Here is a 19,721-nt window from a genome sequence, read left to right as displayed (position 1 = left end):
GGCAGTGTGACCAGTGACTCTCTGTTGCAAAGGCTGCTTAGGTAACTGACCTTACTTGATGAAAATCCTCATTGTGTTGAAACTCCTTCTCCTGGTGAAACTCCTCCTAACTATCCCTGTAGACCCAGAGGCTTCCACTGCCAAGCAAACCATGTCCCCAGCTGCTCACCAGTATACTGCCAAATCAGGGTAGAAAAGGAGCCTGATTTTTTGTTCTGTTTTGTTTATTGTTCTACTTATGCTTTCCTGTTTCTTACTACGACCCGGCAGTAATTGTCAGAGTGACATATGCAACTAATTTTAACACAACTAACAAATGGGACATACTCAAACCAATTTGAACACAATTTGCACATGGTCAACAAGTGGTTGATCAAACTTTCCCCGAGCGTAGGTGTGGTATTAATATAACAAGACAGGGCAAACCTAGGGAAAGCACTTTTTTTTTCTTTTAATAAAGGGTACCATTTATCTAAGCAGTTGTACTGATCCCCGATCTTGATTGCACTTCCATGTACATCAACCTTATTCATGAATGTTTCTTCATTTCTGGTTCTGTCCTTACTTTCCTATGTCCAAACATTTTTCTGTTCTCTGGATTCAAGTCTTAAGCAACCTTTTCACTTGCCAGGATTAGCAGTATTCATCTTCTATCAAATGCAGACAAACCCAAGACGTGAGCAGAGATGCATAAATGAGTGATCTGTTGGGAAGGTTGGCTTCATTCTAATTTTGGCCACAAGCTGACTCCTCTTGTGTGCAGAATGCTCCTAAATTAGGTGCTTGAGGTAGGTAGTGCTAACAGTGTATTATAAAATGAGAACATTCACAGAATGGACCCTGAGGGTATATCAATGCGTATAAGCACATAGACACTGACTAAAACTTTTCTTTGTAAATATTTTCTTTATAGTTAGTCACTAAAAATTACAGAGTTTCAGTCACCAAAATGTATTTCTTATGCATAATCATTGAAACCAGAAATGTAACCCAATTCTGCATTTGAAACAGGACATTTTATTCTGGTTTTGTTCATGGGAAATGGCTGACTTTAAAAGAGTAGAAAATTGAAATTTAGAAGCTTATGAATAAGAATCATAATGCACAAAGCACTTTGATAAGTCAGATTTTATCTATAAAATTAAAAGTGGCCAAAGAATATTGTAGTGTTGACTTTGTAAGGAACTAAGCTATATCTAAGTTCAACTTTTAACTGTTCAAAAACTTTCTAAAATACCTGTTTAAATGGATTTATTCTAAAACTCAGGGATGGTTCCAACTGAACCTATGGGGCCACAGTTCCAGATCACATACGTCTCCTTGTAATACCTTTGTACATTACTTGGCTTGATCAACAATGGTCAGATCAGATATCTGAGAAAATTTTTTCTCATTTGACAGCAAGCCTGTTGCAGAGGGATTGCAAACAAAAATAAATAAATAAATAAGTAAATAAACCTATTACTATCCACCTTCTGTGGCCTTTTTCCATTAACATGCTGTGTTGCTAACAGAAAAGTATGCCGTGGAAAGTGAATAAGCTACTTTCTTTAAGAAGCACAAACTGGGAGATTAGGAAGAAGAACTCAAAACATACTAAAATTCCACTTCTGGGAATTTTTATACATTATATTTCCTTAGTATAAAGATCTATATCCAAGACATATATATATAACAGAAAAAGAGAAAAAAAAAGCAACAGAAAATTGGTTAAGTATATGTCCTCCATATTACAAAATCCTGTGTTATTACAGTTCTTAATGTTGATCTGTATTAAATATCATTGAAAATATTTGCAAAAGAATATCAAAAGTTTTGTGGAAAAATAAATTATGAAACATACCTAGTTGGCCAAATATTTGTAAAATTAAATTTTTCTTGTGTTCATACAAAATCTGGATAGAGATGCATAAGTCTATAATAATGGTAATTACTTCTGAATGGGAGATATTAGTTTTTTTTTAACTTTACTATGTCTAATCTTTCTGCGATGGATTTGGATTGATTATATAATAAATATGCTCAGTACAATAAAAAATATAGTATTTCCCAGAGTCTCAGTCTCTAGTTAATGATGTAACTAGTAGGAATGAAAGTAGGCCCATAGCATTATAGAGTGGCTTCATGGCCTTTCTAACTGTTACTTAAACTGCCAGCTCTCTTGCTTTGTAAACTTCTGTCCTACATTAAATGACACATAAGTTGATAGAAAACACTTGCTAGCCTTAGCTTTTGCTGTAAGTAAAAGGGACTTATTTTATCATGTAGTTTGAATGAAATTTACAATATAGATGTGGCTGATTATAAGCATATCGTGAAGTTATGTGCATTAAAATTGCATCAAAATAGTTTATACATCTTAATTATTGACTGCTGTTTTTAATAAGAAAAGACAAGAGACCAGGAAGATAGGCCATGTCACAGCTCAAACTACGAATGGCTGAAGTATAGCATATTTAGTCTTCAGTTTCCATTTTGACTCAGGCAGAGCTGTGTTTTCTCCAGTTGTGTAATCCACTACACACTTTTGCATCTTTCTTAGTATTAGTTATCAGAGTATTAGAAGATTAAAACTAGTATTGCACTTGAGTCTTTATTGCACATTGTTATCCAAAAGTCTTTAACTTTTAAGAAACATTGTTTTACCACAAGAGAAAAATGAATCTGTGAGCATTGACTCATTTCAAGTTTTTCTTCAGAAGAGATTGATCTGATAGCATCAGACAGCACCTAATAGTGGTGTTTATAAAAAGAGAAAGATGTCATACTGAAAGATGCCTTTACTCAAGGGCAAGTGGCAGAATTCATTGATTATAAGAAAGCAAATCTGAAAATGACAATTCTTCCACATATTGAAGCTATGGGTGAGGTGCTTTATGCATTATCTCTAAACCTTACTACAAAACATCCTGTTTTACAGATGAGGGAACCAAAATAAACTTTCCAACCCAACAAGATGAGAAATGGCAGAGTCAATATTTTAGATAATTTTGTTTTATTTCAGTCTTACATTCCATGAAATTGCAATAACCCTGTAACTACCATGCTTTTCACAGTGCCACATATAATACATACTGTAGATCGTAAACTGATAGGACAGTCAAAAGAAGTGTTTATCATATTCACATTTATGGCTAATGAAAAATTTTGTAATATAGAAAAAACTCTAAGAGACATTCAATTTTTGTTACTATATTATAAATCCTGTCTTTTCTTTCCTGAAAGGTATACAAAACATTTAAAATTGCTTATGGAGAATAAAAAAGTCTTTTACTCGGTTTTGATCCAATTCCAAACCAAAGGAACTCTTGTGCTGGGGTTTGAAACAAAGTGCTGAAATGATAAATGTCCTATGCTAGTCTGTAAACCACAGTCCCTCTATTCAGATGACCTCAAGGCTTGACCAGAGAATATTCAGCTGCTTCTTCCGGTTACCTTTTCATGCTGGCTTGTCCTTAACATAGCTAATGCTCCCCAGATGTATCAGCTGCTTATTCTCTTTAACCCTCGCTGATCTTGCATGCAGCACTGGCTGCTTTCTTCAGACACAGCGGAAAAGAAATAACTCCTTAACGGAGAAAATTGCAAATATTTCAAGTGTCTTCAGGGCGTGACAATGCCATGCAGGTTTTTGTTTTAAATGTTTTATTTTTGAACATTTACCCCCAAAAATATAGGGAACAATGTAGTAAACTCCCCATGTGCCATTATCCAGCTTTAACAAAATACCCTTACCCTATATTCATCTTGCCAAATTATTTTGTGACAAATTCCAGACAACATTTTATTTTATGAACAAATATTTCAGTATGTAACTCTAAAAGAAAAGGACTTTTTTTATATAACACAATATCATGATATTTTTTAAATTAATAATTCCTGAATATTATCAAATATTCAGTGTTCAAATTTCCAATTATTGCTTTAATGTTACAAATTTTTCTAGTTTGAATCAGGATCCAAACAAGGCTCACATGTGATTGGTTAATATATTCATTTGAAGTTGCTTTTCATCTATTGGTTTCTGACTCTGTCTTTTTTTTTCTCTTTGTAATGTGTTTGCTGAAGAAACTTGATTGTATGTCCTATAGGATTTTGCTGATTACATCCCCAAAGTATAGTTTAATGTGTTCCTCTTCCTTCTGAATTTTTTATAAATTAGTCTTTGAACCTGGAGGACTGACCAGATTCAGACTTGATTTTCTGAAAATACTTTTTTTTTAGGAGGCACTTTTTTCCTCCATCAGGAGACACCTATCTGGTTATCTTGCTCTTTCTGATGTTAGCAGTAACTGTATGCCTAGATCCATTAATTCAGGAGACCCCCAACCTCCCAGCCATCCACAGGTACCTCCTGTCAGATCAGCAGCAGCATTAGATTAGAAATAAAGTGCACAATATATGTAATGCACGTGAATCATCCCCAAACCTTCCCACCCCATCCCTGGTATGTGGAAAATTGTCTACGCGAAATTGGTCCCTGGTGCCAAAAAGCCTGAGGACCCCTGCTTTCATTTTGGGTTACAAGACAGTGATATTCTATCAGTTATTTTTTATTTATTTGCTAAAATACCAAAATAAAGAAAATCTTACTATTCTATTTCATTATCCAGTAGTTCTTTGTTTATAAGTTTTCAAGATAATGAGTTGGTTCACTAGTGTCTTTCAATTGCTGATAAATTTTTAATTATCATTATGAACTCCTGGATTTAAACTTATTTGATATATTTCAATCTTTTGAAGTATTTTTTCCTCTCATTGGTCTTTGTATTGTCTCATCTTTGACAATCTCTGCAAGTTGGTTCCCAAATCTTTGACATAAACCTAGTAATATTTGATAGCTTCCTTATTATTTGATGTGACAAGAGCATACAACATGATCTGTACATTTCCTGTCCCAGTCCTGGAATTAGCTATTTCTCCAAGGAGCTCTGGCTCCTTTCAGAAAGAAAGAAAGTAGATTTCAGCACTAAATTCTAGGTTCTGGAGGTACTCGTTGTTAATGGGTGCATCAGTATTTATGGGAATTTTCAGTTGAAAAATTTAGAAAATAGTTTTTTTCAAGTAAAAAATATCATTGATTTATATTGATACTTCAAATTCAGGACTAAAAGGTCTTTACTTAATCTCTTCTTTCTGACATCTGTTTTTCCTTTCTCCCTTGCCAAGAATCTTGCTTGTGAAGGACACTGAATTACAGAATTATAAGATCATAGAATTATACTTTATATACATACCATTTTTGAATTGCAATACAATCACTACTACCTATAAAATGACTGAAAAAACATATTTACGTGCAAGCTCAGTTGTGTCCAACTCTTTGCGACCCAAAGGACTGCAGCCTGCCAACTCCTCTGTCCATGGAATTTTCCAGGCAAGAATGCTGGAGTGGGTTGCCATTTCCTCCTCCAGAGGATCTTCCCCTCCCAGGGATTGAACCAGCATCTCCTGTGTCTCCTACATCTCCCACATTGGCAGGCAAATTCTTTACCTCTGACTCACCTAAAAAAACTGTTTAAATTTTTCCAGCAATTTTTGTCATTTAGGGCATATACTGTTAGGGATGTACAGCCCAAAACTTTTTTTAAGTTATTTTGATTAGTTTCTGTGTTATTATGCCAGCAACTAGTTACCCATTTAGATTCATTTATCTCATTTTAACTTCAATGTTTAGAGATACAACTTTTTTTGTCTGACTCTTTTTGACCCCATGGACTGTAGCCCGCCACACTCCTCTGTCCATGAGGGTTCTCCAAGCAAAAATACTGGAGTGGATTACCATGCCCTCCTCCAGGGGATCTTCCCAACCCAGGGATCGAACCCACGTCTCCCTCATTGCAGGTGGATTCTTTACCATCTGAGCCACCAGGGAAGCCCATAAAATGCTTGCATGGTTTCAAAGTCAGTTCTATAAAACAAAATATGTTTAAAGCAGTCTGTGTTCTATCCCTGTTCCTTCTTGCCATTTACTCTATACCCCTGGGGAAGATGTCACTTTTAGAATTGGTACATTATGTAGTAGAACTTCCCTTGTAGCTCAGTTGGTAGAGAATCTTCCTGAAATGCAGGAGACCTGGATTCAATTCATGGGTCAGAAAGGTCCCCTGGAGAAGGAAATGGCAACCCACTCCAGTATTCTTGCCCGGAGAATCCCATGGACAGAGGAGCCTGGAAGGCTACAGTTCATGGGATCACAAGAGTCGGACACAACTTAGCAACTAAACCACCACTACCTTTAAGATCATTAATTATTGAGACCTGTTCAAGAGCAAGCATTATGTACTTTCTTTTTAATCATTGTTTATTCATAGTGCTACAATTAACTATATGCTAATGCTCACCACCAGTCCTTATATATTACCAGTCCTTTTAGTTGTCTGAAGGTTAATTTTCTAGTAGATACCTCAGGACTAACTCATGGGATATTGAAAAGAGTTTGACTTTACACTTGGAAAACAATTTATCTGAATATAAAATACTTGGCTGAGATTTTCATTTTTGGTTTACCCCAGAAGGCATAAAATTTTGCTATTGGATTCTTAACAATTTGCTTTTCTTTCATTTTTACATGATTTAGACTTTTAATCCAGATGTCAAAAGAATGTACTCACTTTCTTGAATGACCTATAATTTTGTTAGATTTTCTCAGTGTTCTCAGTCTATTTTCCCAGGCACATAATGTGCCCTTTCAATGTGTACATTCAGAGCATATTTATATATGTATATCCTAAATTTTAGGAAAGTTTGTCAATTTTTATATCTAATTTTATTGTTTTGGTTTTCTTCTTTGGGGATTTTTTTTTAAATACATATTTTATTTCTTCTTTACCTACCTTCCATAACACTAGATGTAGCAGAGATTTTCAGAGGGCTGATATCTGAATTATACCTATAAAAGCCCAACTTTGAGGAAGAAGTATAATTTTAGGGCACATAGTCCAAGAATAAAAGTGATTAACAACTGGGTGAGTTGAATGCCTGTTCTCTATGATTCAGACAATCAATAGGCTTCCAGGTTCCTACTAATATTATGCTCTCTTATTTTATTAAATGGCCAAAATAAGAAATTATATGAAATTTACTATTGAATTTAAGATTATGCAGTTTCCAAAGTAAAGTTTACAAAATAGTCCCAGAGGGAACTGTTTATGCTTTATTCCTAGGCATAACTTAATTTTCCCTAAGAGCTATGTTTCATTTTTTTTTTAATATAAGAATCATCATAGCTAGGGTTTCTATTTTCTCCTGGCTCCTAAGAATCTGGGCCAAATTGTGCTCAGTCTTGCAATGATAAACATAATCACTCAGAGATCCTTATTGCATGCATAATTTCTTTAACTTGATCCCAACTTTTACTTTAAAAATTTTAAACTTTCATGTCAAAGTACAAGCTTGCAGAGAAATTGTATACAAAATTTAGTTTGAATATTCAGTTTTTCTTGGAAAGTCAGAACACTTCATCAGATGCTTATTCTAAAAGAGTATATGTTATATTAAAACTATTGTTCTTGAATTAATTATTTTATTTTATTTATAAAACTGAAGCTTCCATTCCAATTTAATTTTAAAATCTCAGTGACTATCAAAATGAATGGTTTACTTAGGGGATCATTCTATGCTTTTTTTTTTTTTACGCTTTTTAAAAAAAAATCTTGACAAAATATAATTAATAATGAACTGATGAATTTACAGTGCAGATGCTAATCACTGAAATCAAGTCATTCCATTTACAAGTCTAGATCATGTAATACAGGGGAAGGAAAAAAGCTAAATCTTTTCCTAAAAATTCCTCCACTGGGTTCACTAACTTTTATAAGAAAGTTGGCATAATATATGATCATTCTAAATAGCTTCCTCTTTAAAGTAGGTCAAGACACAAACCACTTCAGTAAAGTCACTTATTATTTCTGTGTAAGCTAGTTTCACTTTACTCTCTACATTTCTCTTCCTCCTATCTTTGCATTCTGTTTTCTTAAATTTACATGGGTAAATGTCTTGCGGTCTTTTGGTGTACGTTTATCAAGTTGGTCATAGTCATATTACCATACCTCAGATGCCTCTGAAGAAATGCTTCCATCTACTTAGTCAAGAATTAAGGTCTACAAATAGTTCCCTTACTTGAAAAGTAAAGACAAAAGATATTGTAAGATAAAGTATGTTATAGAATTAAAACAAATACTAAAATGTCATTAATATGATATTTATATATTCCAGTAGAGTAAAAAGGTAGAACCAGGCAGGCATGCACTACTTGTTAAGGCAAAGTTGACCAAACTCAGGAAGAAAAAATTAAACTTATGTTTGGAAATCTAACATGTTTCAATTAAGTGTAAAATTGAATGGAATCACTTATCTAGAATGCATACATTTTGTATGTTATTAATATCAATGATTTGTTTTTAAATATTTGTATCAATTATCTAAGTCTTTTCTAGAATACAGTAAGTTTGTAATTCTATGAATAGATTGGCATTTAAACAAAAGAATTTGGTTCACTTGAAAAATAAAATTAACTTCTGATTTTGAACCTATTGGAAATTGTTAAAATTTACATTTTCCTTTCAACAGTCTAAGAATTAAGCTCTGAATAATTTCATCCTATTTTTCTTTTCTTAGTGTAATTAAACACTTTAAAATTTATAAAGTTTAGGTTTGACTTGACATTTCAAACTGTTTAGAAAGTGGCTGATGACTAAATATTGAATAATGGTAATATACATAATTTTTCATGACATGAATAAAAACATCTAGGTGAAATTTTGCAAATCACTTGCACTTTAAGGTAATGAGTACATATTTTTGGTCTGTTGAGTTATTCAACCAACCAGAATTAGTACTTAACTTGCAATTTGATGGACTGAGGTGAGGAAAAAAATATTTGAGGTTGGAATTTGTTTATATGAATGGCTTTATAAGTTGTAGAATCAGCTTAAAGGCCTAAAGTAGATTCTGACATTGACACTTTTCTCCCTTCTGATTCAATTCACAGAGCCAATGACACTTAAGCGGCCAAGTAGTTTACAAGCATTAAGGTAAGCAAACCCTCACTCAGAGCTTATGGTCAGACATGTGATTTTAATTATGGGATAGGTAGATAAACATTGATGTTCTGGTTAGATAGAGGCTAGGATGCCTTTTCTAAGCTCTCTAGAGCTTATAGCTTGCTAGTTTACACATACATATACACAAGGGGTCTGGAATAAAGACTAGTTTCTGTGTTCTTGTTTCTGTGTTTTTGTATTTTACTGATAACCTTCTGCAGGAATAAATGTAACCCTAGATTTAAAAAGCAAAAAATACAGGGAAAAAAATGATAGCTTTCAAATCATATTCTCTCAAACCCACCCTCAAATCCCAACCCCTTGGTCTCACTGGGGTCGTATTACTAAGTTATTTACCCATAAATCACACAATTTAATTTCTCTACATTTCTTACTTCCTTAATGCCACTCTAATCCCTGCTGAAAATAAAAGACCAAAACAACATTAAAGACAACATCACAAAGATTTTGTTTAACTTCTCTTCCCTACCACCTTCCATCAGGTGAATTCCTTAGAAGTCATATTATGATTAATAATGCTAGTTTTCAGTCGAATCATTCCACTAATTTTACAAAAATCTGAATCATAAAGGTAGAAGATTGAATATTTGTCTACATGTTCTTATTTCTTCTGAATTTTATGCTGTGGTCCTAAAAACCAAAAATTGATTTTTAGTAATGTCATCACTACACATGAAACACAGAGAAAATTTACATAAATAAACAACTCATTTTACAGTAGCCTCACCCAGCTTATTATTGATGTTATCTTTCAATAATTTTCCCCTCAACTGCCATAACTGCAACTTAAATTTATGTGCTTACTAAATAGAGTGTGGGTGACTTTTTTCTCTATTTTCTACTCTTCCATATTTTCTTTGCATAGTCCTACTATGCAAAGATAAGTCAGTAAAAGGTTTTGAAAGTTTTTGTGATATTGATCACATCCTTGAACTGAGGAACTAGCCAGGAAATATACTCCATGCTCCACTGCTTCTGAGTAACCACATGCACAACCCACTGTCACTTAAGGAAGACTCAGGATCTTGGCAACAATAGGTCACATGTGGCTACAAGCACCGTTTTAAAGATCAGACCAGCTCTGAGTTGCCATGGGCAAGCTATTTAAAGTAAATTTGTTCTACAAATTATACCTGCGGTATAGGATTGTGTAAAAGATATCAGTGGCAAACAACTAAATTCCTATTACAATAGCTAAAGTCAATCAAACAAACAAGCCAACACTTGCCAGTATAATACATGTTTATTCCCATCTCGGCATCTGTTCCTTGGAGGACTTTTATGGTTACAGTACACTTGAAAGGGGAAATTTTACTGAATATAAATTATAGCTCAAAAAAAAGTGTAATGTATGGCATATAGAAGCAGTTCCATAAATGCTAATTTTTAGTAATTCTCATTAGTCAGCACTCAAAAATCAGAAGCATTACTCCTATGCAAAAACGACAATTTGTTGTTGTTTGCTGCTGCTAAGTCACTTCAGTCGTGTCCGACTCTGTGTGACCCCATAGATGGCAGCCCACCAGGCTCCCCCGTCCCTGGGATTCTCCAGGCAAGAACACTGGAGTGGGTTGCCATTTCCTTCTCCAATGCATGAAAGTGAAAAGTGAAAGTGAAGTCGCTCAGTCGTGTCCGACCCTCAGCAACCCCATGGACTGCAGCCTACCAGGCTCCTCCATCCATGGGATTTTCCAGGCAAGAGTACTGGAGTGGGGTGCCATTGCCTTCTTCGATTGTTGTTGTTTAGTGAGTGTCCAACTCTTGCAACCCCATGGTTTATAGCCTGCCAGGCTCCTCTATCCATGGGATTTCTCAGGCAAAAAGACTGGAGTGGGTTGTCATTTCCTTATCCAGAGGATTTTCCTGACCCAAGAAGTGAACCCCTGTCTCCTGCATTGCAGGTGGATTCTTCACTGCTGAGCCACCAGGGAAACCCAAAATGACAATAAACATGATCAAATGGAAATGAACATGATTTAACTTTAATGGCTTTAGTCAGATAGTTGCTTAAGAATTTTAGTACTACAAATGAATTAATTTTAAGCACTTTGGCCAAAATAGGGAACTAAGTTAAGGATTTCCACTTAGGACTCAGTACATTGGTGAATTTAGTGAGGTTATTGGTTTAAAATAAATTCTTTAAATAAATAAGCTTGTTTAGAAAACCGTTCAGATATCCACAGTCTCAGATTTGCCCCTTTTCAAATTTCAGAAGTAGTGCATTTGTGTTGTAATATGTAAGTCAACACAATGCAATTCAAAAATTGGCAGATCTAATAATCACACACTCCAGCACCTCACATCCTATTAATCCACCCCAACCCAAGATCAGACCCTAAAGTTATTATTGTGTATCATTTTTTGCTCATACGAGCATACATGACCATAGATATATCCACATAGAAGTGTGGTTTATTCCCTTTATCCTGAAATAGAATCATAAGATACTCATTACAAGACACTTTTTCTACTTAGTGTACCATGAACAATAAGTCATTGGTAGAAAATCACCTTATTCTTCCACTTTCTGTAAACATACATATGCACATATGCTGCTGCTGCTGCTGCTGCTGCTGCTAAGTCGCTTCAGTCGTGTCCGACTCTGTGCGACCCCATAGACGGCAGCCCACCAGGCTCCCCCATCCCTGGGATTCTCCAGGCAAGAACACTGGAGTGGGTTGCCATTTCCCTCTCCAGTGCATGAAAGTGAAAAGTGAAAGTGAAGTTGCTCAGTCGTGTCCGACTCTTGGCGACCCCATGGACTGCAGCCTACCAGGCTTCTCCGTCCATGGGATATTCCAGGCAAGAGTACTGGAGTGGGGTGCCATCACCTTATCCATAATTTCATACAAAATGAAATTTCATATTACAGTCTTTTCCCAGCTTTTATTTTCTGCTTACCTCACTTTCCCATTCCACTCATCTCTATCATTTAGTGCCCCATGTTATGTATTGTTTTGTAATTTCATGTACACACACAGACACACACACATACACACATACACTACACACTGCTTTATAAAAATGGAATATTAAATGCTCTTCCTCATAGACCATTTTCCTCATATAACACTTTTTAGAATACCCTCATGTCCCAAGTCACTTTTACATAGCTTAATTATTCTTTACTAATAGTTTCTAATATTGCATAATATTCCACAAATGGACCATTTTCCATTTGATCAGCATTAATCTTGCTTACACTTTATTTTTTGTCACTTTAAACTATGTTGCAATAATTTTACTCCCTGCCCTCACTACACTGTAAGAGCACTTTTCTTTAAAGGTTTATTGCAAAGGAAATGCAAGAAAAAAATTTTTGGCAACACCAAGATTATTTGTTTTTTGGTCAGTAAAGATGACAAAACCCTCCAGTAAGTCATTGCTGTGGAGGGGTTGGGCTATAGCAGGGTATGAAGTTTTAGTGCTAAGGCTTTACTTGCTGCGAAAGTGTTAGAAAGTTGGACTCACCAAATTCTTACAGTCTGTATTTGAAAGGGTGGTGCACCCCCACTAATCTCACATAGCTTGATCACCGCTAATTTCACCACTGAAAACATTTCTAATCAACAAATACAATGGTGGGGATTTAGACCTTGCAATTTAAAATACTTTAAAAATTTGCTTCTAGAGCATGGAAACCAGAAATTGTCCTAACTGAAATGTTTTAAAGTAAATGAAGTTATGTAGCAGGTGTAAGGCAGCAGCTTGGCATTGTTGCTTTTCCAAATAGCAAGTGACAACAAAAGGGAAAACACATTTCTCTGTTTTACCAAATGTGCTTCAGTGATTTAAAGGCATCAGTGATGGGACCTCCATTAGCCAAAGATGCAAGAGGAGATGAGAAAGTCATAATGTTCGATGTTATCATTCCAAGTCTTCCTAATGGTCAAAGCAGCTGTTCATTTAGCAATCTAAGTACCCAAGGCTGCAGTATAAGTGGTAACAAATAGATTGAGACAAATTCTTTTTCCACAGCCCATGTCACATTCTTATTTCTTCAAGGGAGGTTCTGAAAACATAGTAACAAAGTTGGAAATAGTTACTATTTTTCAAAGTATGGAAAAGTGTTCAAAACGCACATGGATATAATCATGGGATTTAAATCATAAGCCTAATATGATCAGCATTTTCAGGTATGCAGGGATGCTTTCCCAAAGATCATGGAATCACTTTGAGTAACAGCTATTTGATTGCCTTGTTTCAACACAGGGGTGGGAGTGTGTTATGGTCCCTGCAGTTTGATAAATGACCTTCCCATCATTCTCATTTTGTGGGTTTAGGCCAGACACCCATATTGTGACTTGGTTGGTGTGGAGGCTGTTGTTCTACTGTATTTTTAGAATATTTAGTCTATTTAGAAAGTTTACATAATTTTGGTTACAGTGACTAAAGTGACTAGGACTAAAAATAAGATTGGCTTTTATGAAAACAAACTTTTCTAGCATTAAAAGATGGCATGTGTACCAGTGTTCAAAGTCCTTATGATTCTGGGTTTGGTGCTTAAGATTTCAAAGAAGGGTGCTCATCAATGAGGGATAATATATTGTATATATTATTTGTATGAACAAATGTTCCTGAAGGCTAAAATTAAAAATGTTTATTTTATTATGTTTCTTGGTCTAGAGTAGAGATGGCAAATAAGTGTCATTTATTTTGCCAACTCTGAAGAATTAATAGTGGCTGTCTGGACCACTATGTGGAGGAGAATTGGAATAGAAAATTAATGTTCTGCTGAAAAAGATGCTAAATGTTGGTGATAACACCAAGGATTCAGTGTGAGGGGAAAGGCAGGATATGGTAACATATTTAATATTTCCAGACTAATGCAAAATGAGAGGGATATGGTTAAATCCTCCATTTCTAGTTGATATTTCCTAGGCAGTTTCTACCATAATTCCTACTGGTTGAGAAATTCCCCATCGGCTAATTTTAAAAATAAATTCTACCATTTACAATGTTTAAACATATAAAATGTATGCTCACAGCTATTACATGTATATACATATGTGTATATGTATGTGTGTTTATATATATAGTGCTTCTTAAGCATAATGAATTTTAATATCTTTCAAGAACTGTGCTTGAAGATCTAGTTGAGATGAAACCAATTTTTGCTTGCTAGTTATAATATTGAATATGTTAAGAATATATTTAAGATAAGATTTTCATGAGGATTGAAGTCACCAGAAAGATTAAAGAAATGTACATAGATGAGCAAAAGGCATGAGTCCTCTACATCTCCTGGCTAAATGTGTATATCTAGGTGGTACACATTTTTAGACAACTTTTATTTTATTATAAGATTTTTTTTTAAGATTTCTATTAATGTTATAAAAGATACTTGCTCATGTATTTTGTTTCAAAAAAAGAAGTTTTCGTTTTTCTTACTGATCTATAGGGTTTCTACATATTCTGGATACTACTCTATTGTAGCTGTGTGAATTTAAAATATATTTTTCTAGTCTGTGAATTACTTTTTTATTTTGTTTATGGCGACTTTTGAGGACAATAAGTTCTTAATACAATCAAATGTATTAATCTTTTATTTTGCAGTTTATGCTTTTTTGTGTCTTATTTAGAAAATCCTTCTCTATCTTGATGTCAGAAAGATATTCTCCTATTTTGACAACTAAAGGTTTTACAGTTTTGTCTTCTATATATGTCACTAATCCAGTTGGATTTTCTTTATACCTATATTATCAAATAGCAAATTCTAGCAACACAGTTACTAAACATTTCATCTTTCTTTCAATGATCTGTTAGACTCATTGTCATGATTCAAGTTTTCATGTATGTTTCAGTCTATGTCTAGTTTTCTATTCTTCATTATTATTTATCTGCTTCTATAGCAAAATTATGGAGAAGGCAACGGCACCCCACTCCAGTACTCTTGCCTGGAAGGTTGCGGTCCGTGGGGTCGCTGAGGGTTGGACATGACTGAACAACTTCATTTTCACTTTTCACTTTCATGCATTGGGGAAGGAAATGGCAACCCACTCCAGTGTTCTTACCTGGAGAATCCCAAGGTGGGCTGCCGTCTATGGGGTCACACAGAGTCGGACACGACTGAAATGACTCAGCAGCAGCAGCAGCATAGCAAAATTATACTGTCTCATTTCCTACATCTTTATAATAAGTCTTGACATCTGATAGTGCAGAGAACACCACCAACGACACCCATTTCCCACCTTTGTTCTTCTTCTTCAGCAATTTTCTTGACTATTGTTGAATTTTTCTCTTTCATATAAATTTTAAGATCAGGTTCTCAAATGCCATAGTAAAACTTTGTCTTGGCTTAAGTTCCCTGAGATACAGACTCAGATGGGGATTCATATGCAGCAGTTCATGCCCTTTATGCAGTTTATGCAGTCAGCACCTGAGAAAGGAGTGAGACAAGCAAGATGGAACAGAAGGAGACATTTAGCTATGATGCAATTTTATTAGAGGCCTCAATAGATATCATGAGGAGCTATGAAGCTACATGGACTCTTCAGAGATGTCCTAAATTGAGTTAAAGGAGCCAGACCATTTAACCCCCACATCAGTCAAATGTTCCATGTGGACTGCTTCTCCAAGGGGAACAGAATGTTGGAGTAAGGCAACTCCTTTCAGCTCTCTTTGCTACAGAGAGAGTTGACTATAACTTGTCAGCAGTCAACAGTCCAGGCAGCTTGAGGAAGGAGTGCCATGGTAGATTCAGGTGGTATACTATAGCATCCACCACAGTTGAGATCCTTCAGGATTCATTTTATTCTCTTTTGGGGGTAAAATTATAAGAGGAAGGCTAACTGAATTAACTGCCCATCATACCTATTTATGCAATTAACTAATTATTCAATTTACTCAAAGGTACAACTTGTAATTCCACTGCTCCAACACCCTTTGTAGACTCTCCTCACCCTTCACCAGCACCTCTACTGGTCCAGGTGACTTACACAAAGCATGACCAGACCCTTATCCCTAAATGTTTGAGACTCTCTGCCCTTCTCAGGACATGGCTCCTGCACTTGTCTATTTACTGTCACCATTGAGCAAGGGAGTGGCAAGAAATAACACAGAGGATCACCTATGTGCCAAAGATGGTACAACATGTAGACACATGTCCAATGGAACCCATGGATCTATCACCAAACATACTATCCAGACTATGCTGGCCTAATACAACAATTGAATGGCCTTTCAAAGGTACTGATGAGGCATCAACTTGAAGATGATGCCCTGAAAAGATGGGATGCCATCTTCCAGGATATATCTCTGCAACCTATAGGTATAGAGCTCCTGGTTCCCAGAGAGTAAGTGTTTTCACTAAGAAAATAGCTGGAGTTTTATATCCTGCAACTTTACTATATTCATTGATTAGCTGTAGTAATTTTCTGGTGGAGTCTTTAGGGTTTTCTATGTAGAGGATCATGTCATCTGCAAACAGTGAGAGTTTTACTTCTTCTTTTCCAATTTGGATTCCTTTTATTTCTTTTTCTGCTCTGATTGCTGTGGCCAAAACTTCCAAAACTATGTTGAATAGTAGTGGTGAAAGTGGGCACCCTTGTCTTGTTTCTGACTTTAGGGGAAAATGCTTTCAATTTTTCACCATTGAGGAATGTAAAACTATGGCTATTTCCCAGTCCCTGAAGACCTCTGTTTTGGGACCCTTGGTCCAAGGCAGTGTTAAGTAGCATGCTGTGTTCTGTGTTGGTGAATCCCTGTAAGCTTTCAGTTGTGCTGACCAAGGTCCTGCAGGCAGGAAATGCGAACCATACCCATAATACGTATCAGTTTTAGATGAAATAAATCCCTTGCCAAGGGTGAAACGTCTTGTATTAGTTTTTAGGGCTGCAGTAACAAATGGCCTCAAATTGAATGGCTTAAAACAGAAAATTATTTTCTCACAATTTCACAGGCTAGAAATCTAGAATCAAGGTGATGGCAGGACCATGCTCTTTCTCCTGGCTTCTTGTGGTTGTCAGCAGTGCTTCCTGTTCTATAGTTTATAGCTACACAGTTCCCATCTCTGTCTCTGTGGTCACATGATTGTCATACCTCCAGTTCTGTGTCTTCACATGCCATTCTTCTCTATGTGTCTGTCTCTGTGTCTCTTCTCCTCTTCTAAGGATACACGTCAGATTAAGGGCCAACCCACTGTATGCCACCTTATCTTAACTTATATCTTAAATACATCTTCAAAGACCTATTTCCAAACAAGTTCGCATTCAAAGGTACCAGGACTTCAGCATATCTTTCGGCGGGGGGGGGGGGGGGGGGGGGGGGGGGGGGGGGGGACACAATTCGGTCATTAAGAGGTCCTGTGTAATCAACCTGCCACCAAGTGGCTGCTTGCTCTTCTTGAGAGTTATGTTAAACTGGGTTGTCTAGAATTGGTTTCCAGAAGACTGAATATCTAGTATCAGCAGTAGCTAGATTAGCTTTGGTGAGTTGGAACACTTGTCAGGTTGCATCCACAGCTACTTCATATTTAAGCCCATTGTGTTAATACTGAGGAGACCATGGCAGGGGCTGGCTAAGGTCAGCTGTTTATACTATATTCTCTATTGACTGTTTAACATTTCTTGTATGGTGAATTCTTACTGATGGGTGTTATCATGTGAATTCAAAATACCATGTACCTAAAGCTGTGATAATTTGCTCTAGAAAGATACCTCAACTGGCATAGCAACAGTATTCTTGGGTTTAATTTGCAGTAGACTGTTATCCACCAGGATCTATCTAATTTCTGAAGGAGCCACACAAGTGAAGTAAATGGGTATATGCTAGAGACTACCACTCCTGCACACTTTAAGACCTTAATGGTAGCACTCATCTTTGGCAATCCACCCTCCTCACTCCAAGGTGCAATATTCTTTGTAACTTATTATTTTAGCTGCATGAAGGAGAGAAGTTTCAGAGTCTTTAACCTGGCTTTCCCCATTGGGATAGATGTTATTTTACAGATCAAGAGATGAATGTGAAGGTTATGCCATCTACCAAGTATACTGTTTACATTTTAAATTCAGGGTTGAGAGAAATGGCCACTTACTGGATTCACAGACTCAGTGGACACTCTGTGAGCTAGACCTGGGTCAAAATTCCTTTTATTTATTACTTTACTTCTACATGCCCTCATCCTAAGGAAGGCATACCATTTGCTACTTTAGCCCCTATGGCCAACAGTTCTCAATATATTTGGATTTTCCCTTTCCCTTCTGATAATAGCTTTTACATCCATTGAGGAAAGACTAGGAAAATTACTAGAGTGCTCTGATGTTGGATGTTCTAAGATCCTACCTCCTAATCACCCAGTTTCTGCTTAAACCCAGTGGGTCTGGATCATTAAAGTGTCCATCTCTTGGGCCACTTGGAAGATTGCATTCTGTTAAATATCTCCATGGTTGCTCCTGGCTGCCATTCTAATTTGTTATTGTTTGTGATAACTGTGCCCACTTCTATTCTAATGGTTAAGCCACACATCTTAGCCTCTAGTATGTTGGGATGACCCCCAATTGCTGTCTGTGAGCCCAGTTCTGTAATGACAGTCCCAAGTTAAAGGGCTTCTCAGTGATGTTGGTGTCTGTCTCACCAGAACATTATTTATTGTTCTAATAAATGGAAGCTCTTTCAGGCCTTCCTGTAGAATATAGTCAGATGACAGCTTTTTGCTTCATGTACTATATCACTTTGGAATGTCCACTTCTGTGAACTGTTGATCCTCTCCTGGCTGTTGCAGTTCTAGCACTTATACTTCACTTAGTGAGTGCTATTGGTTTTCCCAGGCATCTAAGAGCTATCCTTGGGACTTCCCTGGTGGCTCAGTGGTAGAGAATCTGCCTGCCAATGCAGAAAATGCAGGGTTGATCTCTTGCAGGAAATGCAAGGGTTGAGAAGATCCCTTGGAGAAGGAAATGGCAGCTCACTCCAGTATTCTTGCCTGAGAAATCCCATGGACAGAGAAGCCTGGCAGGTTACAATACATGGGGTCACAAAGAGTTGCACACAGCTTAGTGACTAAACAACAATAAAGAGCTGTCCTAGCAGTGTGATAACATTGTCTCCTGGCATCCTTGCTAAGGGATTAAATCATATAGTGTAGAAATGTGCTTCCAAATCAAAAAACTCTCTCTTATCCAATTTTATGATATGACCCAGTTGATCCAGGACCTTCAGAATCTAGTTCCCTGTGTTCTCTACCACCTCCTACTGATGCATGTTACCAGGTCCTGAAGCACTGCAGTGCTCTTTACAACCATTTGAGAATTTTTATTGTAAATCACTTAATCTATGGCTTAATAGGGGCAAAATTGAGTCTTTGCAAGAACAGGTTATTTCTCTTGTTTAATCATCTTTGATGATTTTTATCAAAATTTCTTAATTTGCTCCATTAAGGGTTTGCCTGACTTTTGATATAATTATTCCTAAGTATTTTTATATTTTTAGTTGCCATTGAAAATGTCCTTATTTAAAACTGCTTTGTAATGGCTATCCCTGATGTATAAATACAACTGATTTTTATATCAAGACTTGCCAAACTTTCTTATTAAATGTCTTAATTTTTCTAAAATTTCTTTTAGATTTTTTTTTACATTAAGATGAAAATTATATCATCTGTAAAAATGAGTCTTTTGGTTCTTCTTTTGCTTTCTTATTTCCTTTGTTTCTTTTCTT

The sequence above is a fragment of the Bos indicus genome, chromosome 4 (genome assembly GCF_029378745.1).
Source record: "Bos indicus isolate NIAB-ARS_2022 breed Sahiwal x Tharparkar chromosome 4, NIAB-ARS_B.indTharparkar_mat_pri_1.0, whole genome shotgun sequence".
NCBI classification, from domain to species: Eukaryota; Metazoa; Chordata; class Mammalia; order Artiodactyla; family Bovidae; genus Bos; species Bos indicus.
The sequence above is the reverse complement of the archived record's forward strand: the minus strand, read 5'-3'. Positions refer to the sequence as shown.